The sequence below is a fragment of the Festucalex cinctus genome, chromosome 21 (assembly GCF_051991245.1).
Source record: "Festucalex cinctus isolate MCC-2025b chromosome 21, RoL_Fcin_1.0, whole genome shotgun sequence".
Lineage (NCBI taxonomy): Eukaryota > Metazoa > Chordata > Actinopteri > Syngnathiformes > Syngnathidae > Festucalex > Festucalex cinctus.
The window spans coordinates 3,195,149-3,210,179 of NC_135431.1; the positions used below are offsets into that span (position 1 = coordinate 3,195,149).

Genomic DNA, 15,031 nt, shown 5'->3' on the forward strand with positions numbered 1-15,031 from the left:
CCTCATGTCACGTATGAAGTCTTTTAAGAGCGGCAGGTGGGGGGCGGTGACCACAAAAGCAATCTCAAGTATTGACGGTTGGCGTTTTGATAAAAATCAATGGCGCTTGCCTGGTGTCAGGTGGGGTCAACTCTCCAATTCAATTTCCTCTTGGGATCGAGCCACGCGGGCGGCAGATCTTCGCGTGTGCGTGATGTACAGTATGTCACGCCGCGTGTCCTCGGGGTCACGTCCCACTGCAGCTCGTCTGTGTCCATCTGTTACGACCTCACCTGGAATTGATGACACTCGCTTCAGTTGGAACACCTGCACCATCACCATCGGATAAAATGATACAACTGTCTAACATTCATATTTTTTTACAAAAGATAATGTTTGCCTTTCTTTGACACAGTCTGATATTTGGTTCCTTGCATGGGAATTAAAAAAAATAAATAAATGTTCTGGTTACGCCTCTTGGATATCCGGTATCGGTTTTCGCCCATCCCTCCACTCTCAAAACAGTTGGGTCAAAAATAACCCAAATTGGGTCAAGAATGGGTCAACCCAACATTTTTAACCCAAAAAGTTGGGTCACATTACATGAATAACCCACAAATCAAACCATTTTTTTTGGGTTGTTTTGTGGGTTATTCGTTTGATACCCAACTTTTTGGGTTAGTTGAATAACCCATTTGAATTGGCTCTAAAATTAACCAACTCAACTTTTTGAGGCATTTATCGTTGGGTCAAATTAAATAATTAACCCACAAATCGAACCCATTTTTTGGGGTTGTTTTGTGGGTTATTCATTTGATATTCAACTAACCCAAAAAGTTGGGTAAACAATTGAATTGGGTCAAAAATTAAGCAACCCAATTTTTTTTTTTTTTAGGTATTTATCATTGGGTCAAATTAAATGAAGAACCCACAAATCAACCCAATTTTTTTGGTTGTTTTATGGGCTATTCATTTGATCCAAATTTTTTGGGTTAGCTGAATAAACCAATTGAATTGGGTGAAAAATGAACCGACCCAATTTTTTATATGTATTTAACCGTAATCGTTGAGTCAAATTAAATGTTTAAATGTTTTGTGGGTTATTCATTTGATACCCAACTTTTTGGGTTAGTTGAATAACAATTGAATTAGCTAAAAAATGAACCAATCCAACTTTTTGAGGTATTTATCGTTGGGTCAAATTTCAATTAGCAACCTACAAATCAACCCACATTTTTGGTTGTTTTATGGGCTATTCATTTGATCCAACTTTTTGGGTTCACTGAATAACCCAATTGAATTGGGTGAAAAATGAACCGACCCAACTTTTTTTTGTGGTACTTAGCCCCAAATGTTGGGTCAAGTACAATTAATAACACATAAATAAACCCAAATTTTTGGGGTTGTTTTGTATGTTATTCATTTGACCTTGGATTGGTTTGTGGGTTATTCTTCATTTGACCCAACGTTTTGGGTTAATTGAACAACCCAAACTGTTTTTGGCGTGTAGCATTTGATTTTTGTTGATTTCCTCCTGAGCACGAACGGGTGCATCAAAAAACAAGGGTGCTGTGTTTTTTTTTGTTTGTTCAGATTTTCAACCCAGCATGACTGACAACTTACATTGTTGCGCTTTTGTCTCCACGAGTAATTTTTTTTTTTTTTTTTAAAAGCACATATGACCATTCTCAAATCCGTAAGTGGTTTTGTCCCTTCTAAACGTTCCCTTGAAAACGCTCAAGCGTTATTGATGAGTCGGCACGTCGGCGTAAAAAGTGTCGTAAAGCTCGTCGAGTGACGAGCAAATTGCCGCATAAATACCGAGCGTTTAGCGTTTTATCTTCATTTGGAATGCATTGGGAGCTTTTTAGTGGCGGATGACGGCGGTTGGAGGGAAGTGTAACACCGACAAACCCCCCCCCCCCCCAATCGTCTCTTTCACCATTTACACTGTCGGACTAGTGAGCTTTATTCTCCCGGGCTGTGCACATAGAAAATACATCAGAGATGAAATGTAGGCTTCCAGTGGGCGGCTGAGGAACCCTCCACACACACAAGCGGGGGCGGAGCTTCTCGTGATGGGAGAGACGGGGAACCCCTGCAGTGCAGATGATTGAACCTTCAACGTCTTAACCGTATACACGCCTGGATATAGCTTGACGTATTTACACTTAGCTTCGTTGTTTGGATAGATCGTCTTCACAGCAGCCGTTTTCGCATTGGCAAATATTCAATAGTTCGATTCCGTTTCGATTTATATGCACACGGAACGGAAGATTTCATCCTTTCTTTTAGAGTCTGTTTATTTTTTCGGACAATAATCAGCAGCAGCTGTCGTGTGGGACATTCACCGGGCCGGACGGCAAATAACGGAAATTCGCATAGTTTTGATGCCCATTGAAATGCATTGGTGGAAAAAAAATAATAATAATTTAAACCCAAAAAATTCTTCACAAAACGGTGATGAACATTCGATGTATGTTTTCGCAAATTGTACTTTCTAAAATTGAAGGGAAAAAAATATATTGGGGGGGGGGGGGGAATTGTGAATATGTAAAAGATTTTGAATGAATTTCTCCATAAGAAATGTAACTCATCATCATTTCTTTGAAATAAAATATAACATTTTACTCGGGGGGGAGACATAAACTTGCCATTTTCCCCCACATTGTTTCCTGGTTGATCCCAACCATCTGCCTGTGGATATGAATGTTGGCGGAATGTGTCGACATGCCGCGGAAGGGGGAAATGAAAATGAAATGAGCCGAGCTCGCCCCCCCCCACCCATCTCTTACTTTCTCTCTCCCTCCTGCTGATCCTCACACGCTTCGTCCTCTCCTCAATCTCATCACCTCCCTCCTCCCTCCGCCGCTGTATCATCCTCAATCCCCCCCCCCCGCCCCCCTCATTCCGCGGCGCACAGAGACACATTGATCCGGCAGCACGCACGCACGCACTCACCCGTCGGCCGGCGCATGCCTCCACACACACGCGCGCATGCGCACGCGCACACCGCCGCTGTCTTCTCACACGCATTAACACACACGCATTGATCTGGCCCGCAGGTCAAGTTCAATAGGAACAGCCTTTTTTTTTTTTTTCCCTCCTCCCTATATCACCCCCCCCCCCCCTTTTTTTTTTTTTTTCCAATCCACACACACAAAATAGACAATTGGGGAATTGACAAATCACTTTCTGCTTTATCGCTGCGCCCGATTGTATTTATTTGCTCGGGCACATCACAACGCTTTTCCCCGCCCCCCCAAACAAGCACAATAAAAAAATGATGAAAACAACAACAAAATAACTACACGCGTCCTGCAGCGCGGCGGAGTAACAACATGCACAGATCGGCAGAAAATCAAAGCACGGGAGACATACAAGCCAAAAGCATGCTGGGATTGTTTAGGAAAAGGAATCCCACTTGAGTGACCCCCCCCGCCAGTCCCCCACCCCCGCCCGCCCTTTTCCATTTCTCTGTAATTTTCTGCTCTTTTATGATGCCGGAGTAATTTATCCCTACGAGAGACGAGGAGACAGACACGGCTAGCAAAACGCGGGCGGCGGGGGGGGGGGGGGTGGAAGAGAGTCGCACATTTGGCACTACGCTCGGATTTTTTAGCAAAGCAAATTTAATTTTGTTTGCTTTATGCGAGGGAGAGAAGAAGAAAAAAAAAAAAAAAAAAAAAAAAAAGCTTGCAAAGGGCTTGTGTTGATTTCCACCGGAGGCAGAAGCGGCGCTAATGGGAGTTAGCGCCGCGTTGTAGCGGGGCTAGCCGCCGCGCGCCGGATTAGCCTCACGCATATATTGAAACGCCGACCTGTGCCCGCGCAAACGAGCCGCGCTGCTACGCGGAGTCTCCGGTGAGACTTTTTGAGATGTGAGCCACAAAATTAATTGGCTAGCTTCGTCGGCCGACAATCCTCCGAGCTAAAACGATGCTTTCCAAATTGCTTGAAGCGCATTTGAGATGCGTTTAAGGCAGTCTTCGAAAACAACGTTTGACAATGAGAAAGATGGCGAGCAATACAGCTTGTCGGTCGTCGTTTTGACGTTTACTGTACGTAACGGTAAATTTGTCAGGCAACTGGCTAAAGCCGAGTCCCATCGAAGTCCACGTTCAAGAAGCAGCGAGACCGATAGTGGGCATTTTGACGAATATCGATATTGGCCTTTTTTCCAAATCTGACGGCCGATAAAAAGGTCAAGCTAAAAGCATTTTCATCTCAGGAAACTCTTTAAAAATTCCGAACCTTCTGAACTTTTTGTTTTACATTCAAACAAAGAAATGTAAAAAGTTTAAGATTTTTTTTTATTGTTTACCTCTAACTCATATGCTCCTCAAAACGTATAAATACGTTCTATTTTAATGTTTTGTCCCAAAGACGTATTTATACGTTTTTATGTTTTTTGTTTTTGTTTTTAATGCGAGAGCATACAAAAGGCTTTGATGCAGCCTCTCAACTGCAAAGAACGGTTGCAGAAATAGTAGTTAGGACACAAACGGCCAGCAGGTGGCAGCAGAGTATAAGAGATCAACCAGGGCCATGTTGGAAAAAAAAGCTCAATTACTCACAATTCTAAATAGATTTGTAAATATTGATCAAACTTAGCTATATTCTAATGCTAATTATTGCAAAAACGGAAACCGAGAGAAATATACTTCTTTTTTCTTTTCTTTTTTTTCCTGATGGAAGTTTTCTGGTTTTGGTCAATAAACTGAGCCATGATTGGTCATTACCTACTTCCTCAGCACATGTGATGTCATCATCAGTCGACAGCAAGTAGAAAAATTACTTATTAAAGGTACAAATTGTACATGAAAAATAATGAAGTTACCACATTAATTATAGACAAAATATGAACTTTTTACTGCTGAAAATTGTTCAATCAGTCAAATATCCCTTTAAATATCTCGTGATTTTGCACAATTTTTGATCATTATAAGTTAGAGCTAAAGAAATTCATCATCTCTAAAAATTAGTCAGTTGAAATGACTTTTGGAATCGAAATTAGAACTTGATAGAAATTGATTAAGGTGCTGAAAAGTTGTAATTTTCCGTATTTTGTTCCTACAAAGTTGTCCATCCAAACGATTTCAAATGAACGATTTGAAAAGGGATCGGGGCCAAGCCCTGATTGATGTCCTAATTGATTAAGTCGTTGCGTCCGTACGTCGCAATCGGCGCCCGAGCGTTATCGACTGCGTGTGTCCGTTTGCGCGTCCGCATGCAGATTTATCCGCCGCGTATAACCGAGCCGCCGGTGCCGACTCGCGTGCCGACGCGGACGGAGATTTACTCGTGTTTTTAACCCCGGGGTTAGCCATCAGTATCGATCGCGACAGACTTAGCCTCGATTTTAATCCCCGCTCAGCCCGGGACTATCGATTGCGGCGCTTTCAAGTCGGTTTAACGACTTACCTGCAACCCCCCCCCCCCCCTGTTGGAAATGAACCCTGCAAAACAGAAGCGACACGAGGCCACACAATATGGCGGGTCACGTAAATTACAACTCACGCGTGTCTTTTTATTTTTCTTGCATGTGTATGGCGTTATAAAGCCGAGGATGACTCTCTTAAAATACATAAAATCTCTCTTAAAAAAATTAAAAAATAAAATAAAGCCGAGGATGACTACAAAAAAAAAAAAAATTACTGGTGAATTATTGGCGCTCATCCAAGAACTGGAGCTCCTCCCTTTATGTCCTTACAAAGTGAAGACACTTGCATGATGCAACACCTTATAAAACGTATAAATACGTTCTATTTTAATGTCTGTCCCAAAGACGTATTTATACATTTTTGTTTTGTTTTGTTTTTTAAATGCGAGAGCATACAGAAGGCTTTGATGCAGCCTTTCAACTGCAAAGAACGGTTGGAGAAATGGTAGTTATTACACAAACGGCCAGCAGGTGGCAGCAGAGTATAAGAGATCAACCAGGGCCATGTTTGGAAAAAAAAACAAAAAAAAGCTCAATTACTCACAATTCTAAATAGATTTGTGAATATTGATCAAACTTAGCTATCGAAAAAATAATAATAATCTACTGGTGAATTATTGGCGCTCATCCAAGGACTGGAGCTCCTCCCTTTATGTCCTTACAAAGTGAAGACACTTGCATGATGCAACACCTTATAGGAGGGGGTTTATTAGATGCCCCCCAAATGCATTGGTGCGACATAGAAGGATGTAGGACGTGCGCGTGTGTTTATGTGTGTGCGTGCGCTTTGATGTTTCTCCTCCATTTGTCCTCCGCAGAGGCAGATCCAAGTGAAGGGGGGAAATAAATAGGCCAAAGAGTAAATCAATGCTAAAGAGAAGCAAACTAACCTCAAGGCTAACTGAGCACCTTCTCCCACCTGCCCTCGTCCATTCCACTAACCCCGCCCCCAAAGAAAATACTACCCTTTTGCATAGGATAGGACGCACCAGCAATGTGACGGAATCTGATGAATGCTCGTAATCAGCGAAATGGCACTGTGGGGGTTGTTTTTTTGTTGTTGTTGTTTTTTCCTAACGTGTGGCAGTAAAAGAGTTTAAAAAATCATATTATTAAATAGTAAAAAAAAAAAGAAGCACAATGCTAATAAGACACCATAAGATGCTACATAGACAGCTATTATCTGTCTCCATGTTTGCTTCGCTGTTTGTGTTCAAATATTTTTGGCTATTAAAATTCCAACGATCTATGCTAACATTAGCATCGCTAACGTTAACGCTGTTTTGCTTTGTTTGTTATAGCCTTAAGCTAAGTATACCTTTCTGTGCTTGTTTTAAATATACAAAACTCACTTTAAAAAAAAAAATTTTAGGTTACATTGCCTTCATGACCAGCACTTGGCGCTCGTATCTCGAGTTTGTCCTGCAAGTCAAAGCAAAAAAAAATAAATAAAAATGATGGCTCATTAAGATCACTGTCACTAACGTGTGTTACAAAACTATCGTCACGTGTGAATTTGTGACCTCGGCGGCCAAACTTAACATTGTGACGGCGACGGGTTAGTGTAGATTGGGATTACAGGGGCGGGGGGGGGGGGGGGGGGGGGGGGCAAGGCTCTTCGGTGCGTTTTCCATTCAAGCTTAAGTCCTCTAAGACCTCATCTCTTCTGAGTGCAGCACGCTGAGATGTGATCTAATGCCGGGTGCCACATGAGAGAGAGTGTGTGTGTGTGTGTGTGTGTGTGTGTGTGTCTTTGATGAGACCCCTGCTGGTGTGTGTGCGCGGCTGCACATTTAAGAGTAACCAAGGCGTGTGTGCGTGCGTGGACGTGTCCATTGAGTTTGATCCCTGAAGGGTTGTTTGGGGTATTCTGCACTTTTGGGGAGATTGAGGTTGCGGGGGAGGATTTGGGGGGTGTCTTTGAGTTTTGCATTCAGATGTAATTAGCGGCCACAAAGGCCTGGTTAAAGCTGGATTCCTCCAAGCTTTGATTGTGTGGGCCAGCTGTGGAGGAATGGCCATTATCTCCATGCGTCCGGCAGCATAAAAGAACCCCCAACAATGCACACATACACCCCTCGCTCCAGTTTGACCAGCATTCGGGTTCCCACAGGGGGGGGGGACACGAGGCGGTCACACACACACACAAAAAAAAAAAAAAAAAAAAAAAAAAGCTCCCAAAATGGTGATTTCATACAGTAAGGAGTACCGGATGAATAGTCAAGACAAAACCCCTGTGAAAATCTCTTGGAAATAAGCCACGCCCGGATTTCGAGTCCAATCGGCAAAGTTGTTTTTGTTCCATTTTGCGCGCGTTTAATCATAGACGTCCGACAAACAATTCGGGGACACTTAAGGCCCCATTAGCCCCGTGCAAGAAATTGAATCTTGCCAGCAATTGGGGCCATTTAATTAGTGTTAATTTAACGCTCAGATTCTCCATCATTAAGCTCGTCTCGGACTCACAACAACAGGCCGCGTGTGTGTGCGTGCGTGCGTGTGCGGTGTTTTGACAGCACAGCCAGTCCTTTGACTCGAATTAACGGCGACCTCGCCGGCGTGGAAGAAGCGGGATTCGCATCGTTTATGCGTTATTAAGTCCCCTAATTGGGCAGCCAGTCGTTTGCATATTAGCCTATTAGGCTAATATGTTTTGCTGCTCTCGGCTGCACGGCCCCCGCGAGAGCCCCCGGCGACGCATTTGGTGATTCCGGGAATTACGCCGTCGTCGTAAAAGCCGTGTTCTTTTGATTCCCCCCCCCCCCCACGATTCCGCGTCCTCGCCTCCGTTTTTGGATTGAGCGCGTTTATTAATTAGCCCCTTCCTGCGTTAGGTCTCGTTTTTGCGGTTTTATCGCTGTAGATGACTTCAAATTGAACACTTGAAGGTTTAACGCGACATTTGTTATTTTGTCCTTCGGGGTTCGAGTAACCTCATCGTATCTGTTGAAGACCACTTTAAAGGGATACTCGACTCATGAGCCATTTTCAGTTGTAAAAAATTCACATTTTGTCTATAATTAATGTGGTAACTTCATTATTTTCCATGTAGACTTAAAAGTAATTTCTCTACTTGCTGTCGACTGATGACATCACCTGTGCCGATGGCCAATCATGGCTCAGTTTACTGACCAAACCCAGAAAACAGGTGAGCCATGATTGGTTGTCAGCTACTTCCTCAGCACAGGTGATGTCATCATCAGTCGACAGCAAATATAAAGTGTTTTTAAAGGTATTAATAGTACATGAAAAATAATGACGTTGGCAAATTCATTCTGGACAAAATATGAACTTTTCACTGCTGAAAATTGTTCAGAGTCAAATATACCTTTAAGACTAAAAATCATGTTTTTATCAATACCTATTTTGCTAATCAAGTAAATGTGATATCCCTATGAGCACAGTGATGGTTTGTTTACATTGTTTACGTCACCAATAACTGCCAATGATCAACGTCATCTTCATTTTTAGCTTGTTAAAGTGGAAGTCAACCTTAAACATTTCTTGACATACGTCTAAACATCCTAGTCTAAACATGATATTTGTGGAATATGAGTTATGAAGCAAAATTCATCTCAAAATCCATCATTTTATCCATCTCAGTGGGCGGGCCATTTTGCCACTCGCCGTCGACTGAAGATGACATCACAGCCGCTCAGGCAACGACCAATCACAGCTCGGCAAAATGGCCGCCCCCCCCGAGATGGATAAAAACGGCTGGATTTTGCTGCTTAACTTTATATTCCGCTAACGCAATATTAACCAAAACACCGTATTTAGACTAGTGGGGCTGCATTGAACATAAAAATTTGGGTTGACTTCCCCTTTAAAGTGGTCCGATTGTTGTGACAGAAGGATGTAGTTCCAAAACAAACCCTTGACCCCTCCCTCCTCCTCCTCAGTGGGCTTAGTGAGACAACAGCATGCCTCCATGGCAAAGTTTAGCCAACAAGCAGGTGGAGGAGGGCACGGCCGGCTGAGTGAGGGTCTCCTTTTCTGTTTAGCCCCTCGCTGCCCTCACCAAACAAATGCCATTATTTGTCCCGAGCACGCGGCCCCCAATGGGCCCTTTTGGAAGGCGGCAAGAAGAAGACGACGACGAAGGAGAAGAAGAAGAAGAGCGATTGCAGCTGTGACGTGGGCGTTGTTGTTCCATTCAGCGCCCTCGCCATGGCAACGGGGCAAAAGGCCCTTGGAAGCACGCAACTCGTCTCGCTGGACAGCGGAGCCAGCTGGAAGTCTCGCTCTCTCTTTTCTCTTTCTGCAGCTTCAATGCTTGCAAAATATCCCAAATATTCCTTTAGAGCTCTGAAATGTTCAAATGTTTTCCTAGCCTGGTCGCTGGGTAGATTTGAAACGGGTTGGGTTATTTTTTGACCCAACAGATTTGCTGGGTTGCTGCTAACCCATTTCTTGGTAGCTTTAGCTCATCATTGTGGCGAGTTTTGACCTCCATTTGGCTCAAAATCTTGCTTGATCCAATCCTCAACTCAAGTTTATACTTTATAGTGCCCTGCCAGAATGTCAAAATTACTTGTGAAAAACTGGTGGTGTTCCACAAGGCTTGATGTCAAGTCCACATTATTTTTTTATGTGCTTTATTTGAATGTCAAAATTGTCTGCAAAACTGGTGATTGTTTCATTAGACTCGATATCTAGTACACTGTTTTTTTTTTATGTACTCAACCTGAATGTCAAAATTGTCTGCGGGGAACTGGTGGTGTTCCACAAGGCTTGATGCCCAGTCCACATTATTTTTTTATGCGCTTTGAATGTCAAAATCGTCTGCAAAACTGGTGATTGTTTCACAAGACTCGATATCTAGTCCACACATTTTTTTTTTTTTTTTTTTTAAATGTACTTGACCTGAATGTCAAAATTATCCGCGGAGAACTGGTGGTGTTCCACAAGGCTCGATGTCCAGTCCGCGCATTTTTAAAGTGTACCTCAATGTCAAAGTGTCTCGGTGGTTCAGGAGGAGAATGAGGTCTGGTTTCAAGGTTGCAAACAGTGTGAAGAAAATGGCTTGCTAAGTTAACGAATTTTTTTTTTTGTACATAAGTGTTTTTCATGCAGTTATTGTAGGCTGTTTGGGTTCCGACTTTAGCGCAAATTCAGTTTACATCACTACTCTTGAAACTCCAACAAGTCCTGAAACCAAACACTTTCAAGTACTACATTTTAGAAACTACAATTACAGTATTTGTCTAATATTTTTGGTTATATTAGAGCATTTTCCACTGAGGTTTTGTGTTTGGGTTAAATGAGACACTGTTTGTTGCACACTTGTGTCATATAAGCACGTTAGCATATCGGTTGTGTTGGGAATCGCTCCCTATTTAGCGAGTTTACTATTAAGTTGTGAGCGGTCGTCCCGATAAAGTGATTGATCAATCCCAGCAGGGCTGCATGAATGAGATGGAGCCTTGTGTACGTGTTTACATTCTTGCTGGGGCTGTAGTGAGCTCCGGCACGCTGCAGGAGCACTCGTAGTATTTGTGGTGGGGGGGGGCTCGTGCACAATCTCCCGTGACCAATGAGCGGGGTGCTGTCAGGGGTAACCACATGTGTCAGCCACTCTCGGCCAATAAAGAGCGGAGCGAGGCGGGCGGACCACAGGTGCGCGCCTCTGCCCGCGTCCCCCTTGGCACAGCGCCCCGGACGGAGATGCTGGAGAGAGACGCCTGGCTGCCCCGTGCCGCTCTCCCGTCAAAGGCTGCAGCCTCCTCCTGACTAAGCCCCCCCACCACCACCCCACCCTCCTCCGGTGATGGCGACCGCCACGTCCAACCACTTCAGCGTCCTCGGCAGCCCCGGCAGCCCGCAGTCGGAGTCCGGGACCATGCAGCAGCAGCAGCAGCAACAACAACAGCAGCAGCAACAGCAGCAGCAGCAGTACAGGGACGCGCACGCCCTGCTCCAGAACGACTACGGCGCGCACCCGCTCAGCCACGCGCACCAGTGGATCGCGGCGCTGTCTCACCACGGGGACGCCGGCGCCCCGTGGCCGCCCAGCCCGCTCGCGGAGCAGCAGGACGTCAAGCCGGAGCGCGACGAGCCGCGCGACTCGGACGGCGACGCGCAGGCGCGACACCATCACGACGCCATCAGGGCATGCTGGCGCGCCGGCAGCTGCGCCGCCTCCGTCATGGCGACGAATGACGGCCAGCAGGGTCTTCTGTACGCGCAGTCCGGCTTCGGCGGCTTGATGGCCGGCGGCGGCGAGCAGCAGCAGCAGCAGCAAGGCGGCATGCAGCACCACGCGCACCCGCACCCGCACCCGCACCCGCTGGGCCGGGACGACGAGCAGCACAGCCACAGCCCGCACCTGAGCGACCACGGCGGCGGGGGGCCGCCCCCCCAGCCGCCGCCGCACGACCACTCGGACGAGGACACGCCGACCTCGGACGAGCTGGAGCAGTTCGCCAAGCAGTTCAAGCAGCGGCGCATCAAGCTGGGCTTCACCCAGGCCGACGTGGGCCTGGCCCTGGGGACCCTGTACGGAAACGTCTTCTCGCAGACCACCATCTGCAGGTTCGAGGCGCTGCAGCTCAGCTTCAAGAACATGTGCAAGCTGAAGCCGCTGCTCAGCAAGTGGCTGGAGGAGGCCGACTCCACGTCGGGCAGCCCCACCAGCCTGGACAAGATCGCGGCGCAGGGCCGCAAGCGCAAAAAGAGGACGTCCATCGAGGTGGGCGTCAAGGGGGCCCTGGAGAGCCACTTCCTCAAGTGCCCCAAGCCCGGCGCCGCCGAGATCAACTCGCTGGCCGACAGCCTGCAGCTGGAGAAGGAGGTGGTCCGGGTCTGGTTCTGCAACAGGAGGCAGAAGGAGAAGCGGATGACGCCCGCCGGGGGGGCCCTGCCGGGAGGAGGGGACGACATGTACGGGGACAGCCCCCCGCACCACGGAGGACAGACCCCGGTGCAGTGACCCCCACCCACCCATTTTAAATTCGTTTTCTTTCTGAAATCACGAGTGGGATTTACAAACGGATGCTCCGACTATTATGGGATGGATTCTCCTTTTCTTATTCATTCTTCGGACGCGGGATGAGCCAAGCAAGAAAACAAAAAACAAAAAAACGCCTTTTTGTGCGTCCCTCTGCCAAATTGTGTGCACTCACACACAACACAACACACACACAAAGAAAGGCGTCGTTTTGTGGATGTTTCCACGGGGGTTGGGCACGAGAAGGAAGGGGGGGGGGGTGAATGTTCTCGCGTGGGCTGCTTTGGAGGAACCGCAGTGAGTAAAAAAAAAAAAAAAAAAGTGGGTAAATAAACGCCATCTTTGCGTGGAACAAAAGCAACAGGGGTTCCAACAGCTGCAGAAACCTGCCTGCTCTTTTTGCCAGCAACATTATTATTATTATTATTATTATTAGGTTTGTTATTTTTGTATTTCTTATTTAAAGGTTCATTTTCGTTCGATAGTAAAATGTAAATACTGAACCTGCTCCACATGTTAATTCATATTATATAACTTGACTGGCATTAATGTTATATCACGAGGACATTTTTTTTGTTATTTTGTATTCGTTCAACAATTACTTGAACGTACAAAAACGTTTTTCGAAGCTAATACTTTAATACATTAATCTTTATTCAATAAAAAGGCCATGATAGTGCTTACAATATTATCACTATCAATTCAGTGATAGTTTACAAATAATAATAATAATAATAATAATGAAAAGACTCTAAAGCTTTTGTGCAGTGTTTTTGATGTTTGTTATTTCTGTACTTTTTTTTTTTTCTAAGCAAGAAAAAAAAAAAATTCTGTGAGACTCCAAAAGCAATTCAGAGCCCGTTTATGCCTTCTTCTCCTATGAAGATGGAGGACATGAATTCAAACAAAAATAATATATATATATATATATATATATATATAAATAGTAATAATGATGAGCAAACAATCTGAAGAACATGTCCTCCTGGATACCAGCTTGTACAAGTCAAACATTCACCATGCAAGACTCTTTGTGGGATGTATCACATCATTCGTTGATTGGTTTTTGTACAGGGTTCGTTTTTTTTTGTATATTTGTCAGTCTGTGCCAACACACACACACACACACACACACACACACATTCTTGTGCTACTGTGATTTCCATAATCTTATCTGATGAGGACAAGGTGACACGTGAGCAGGTTTGAATTCTCCTGCTGAAAACGTGGAAACTCAGACGCAGCTTGAGGACACGCCTTTATTTTGTCTTTTTTTGCAAACTTGAATGTATGAACAGAATTTTCCCAGCAATCTTTTATAATATTCAATATAAATGTAATCATAGTGGGGATTTTTTTTTTTTCCATAACAGGCCCACAGTGAATCCCTCTTTGTGGCCTCAATGCTGAATTTGAGTTTCTGCCTTGCGGGAGGTCATGAATGCAAAACCAAAATAAAACACTTATCGACCTGAAATCTGTGACGAGGAAGAAAAAAAAAAATCGACAATTGCACAATTTCTACATGCTTTTTTGTCATTAAATCCTATTTGTTTTCTATGACACTTTGGTGCTTATTAATCTGCAGGAGAACGATGGTCATATTTTATTGTTTGTGATTGTACAACTGACTTACAGTACAATGAAATATTGTATTTAAATGGGATTACTGTAGTATGAAAAATATGCAAATCTCAGCAAAAACTGCTGCTTAAACGTAAATGTGCAGTTTTATGACGAATCAAAATTATTTTTAATAGCACGAGTCTGACAAAAGGAAAAACCTTAAAAAATATATATATTTTTTTTATCATTAAGGCAACAACATTGCTCATATATGACCAAAATAATCTGTAACTCCTCAATTGGATTTTTTTTGTCCGCAATTGGTTGTGTGTGTGACGTATTTCCGCTGTGGTTTGACTCACCTTGTCATTCTGGGAACATTACGTCATAGGTTTAAAAGAAGCAGGCGATGAGCGTCACCCAGTGGAGAGTTGCGGTACACGTTATTTTTTGGGGATGCTGACCAAAGCTGTTTAAAAAAAAAAATAAAAATCGAGAAGAATTCTTTTAATTTGTAATTTATTGAGCTAAATCGATTTTTTTTTTAAATGTTTAGTCTGAATGAACTTGAATGAGTGAGGGGCAATCCATTAATGACATTTACTTTAGTCAATAACCAATCAATCAATCTTGGTTAAAAAAAACCCAAAAAAAAACATTGTGGTCTTTATCAACCCGGTTGAGTCACTACTTGTCAGAGTGAATTGTGGGTAATTTTGAGTACCCTACATTTTCGCCCCTTGGACATTCAGACGCCACTACAAAATGGCGTGACCACTCAGTAGGACACTATATAGGGAGGAGGGTGCACATTTGGACACTGCCACTTTCTCAAATTCCATAAGTCACGTGTTTTTTTTTCTCCTTTAGAAGAAAAAAAAGAACTAAAAAAAAAAGTTAGTAAAAAAAAAAAAACGACCATCAACAGGGTTCACCAATTCCGGTCCTCGAGGGTCAGAGTCGTGCAGGTTTTAGATGTTTCCGTCAACCAACACACCTGAGACTAAAGATCAGGATAGTTATCAGGCATGCTGATGAGCTGATTACATAAATCAGGTGTACTAGTGGGCGGGAACATCTAAAACCTGCAGGAC

General features: G+C 44.2%; 1 protein-coding gene and 1 pseudogene across 1 annotated transcript in view; one reads left to right on the top strand and one right to left on the bottom strand.

Moving 5' to 3' along the window:
* The window catches only part of tmem63a (transmembrane protein 63A), a 39,362-nt gene that overhangs the window by 23,295 nt on the left and 1,036 nt on the right, over positions 1-15,031 (bottom strand). The window contains exons 4-5 of the mRNA XM_077510424.1: positions 14,300-14,406; positions 111-272 (exon numbers count right to left, since the gene is read on the bottom strand). The gene's annotated coding sequence lies outside the window, so the exon portion shown is untranslated. The remainder of the gene's footprint in view (positions 1-110; positions 273-14,299; positions 14,407-15,031) is intronic.
* LOC144010434 (POU domain, class 3, transcription factor 2-like) lies at positions 10,959-12,568 on the top strand (annotated as a pseudogene).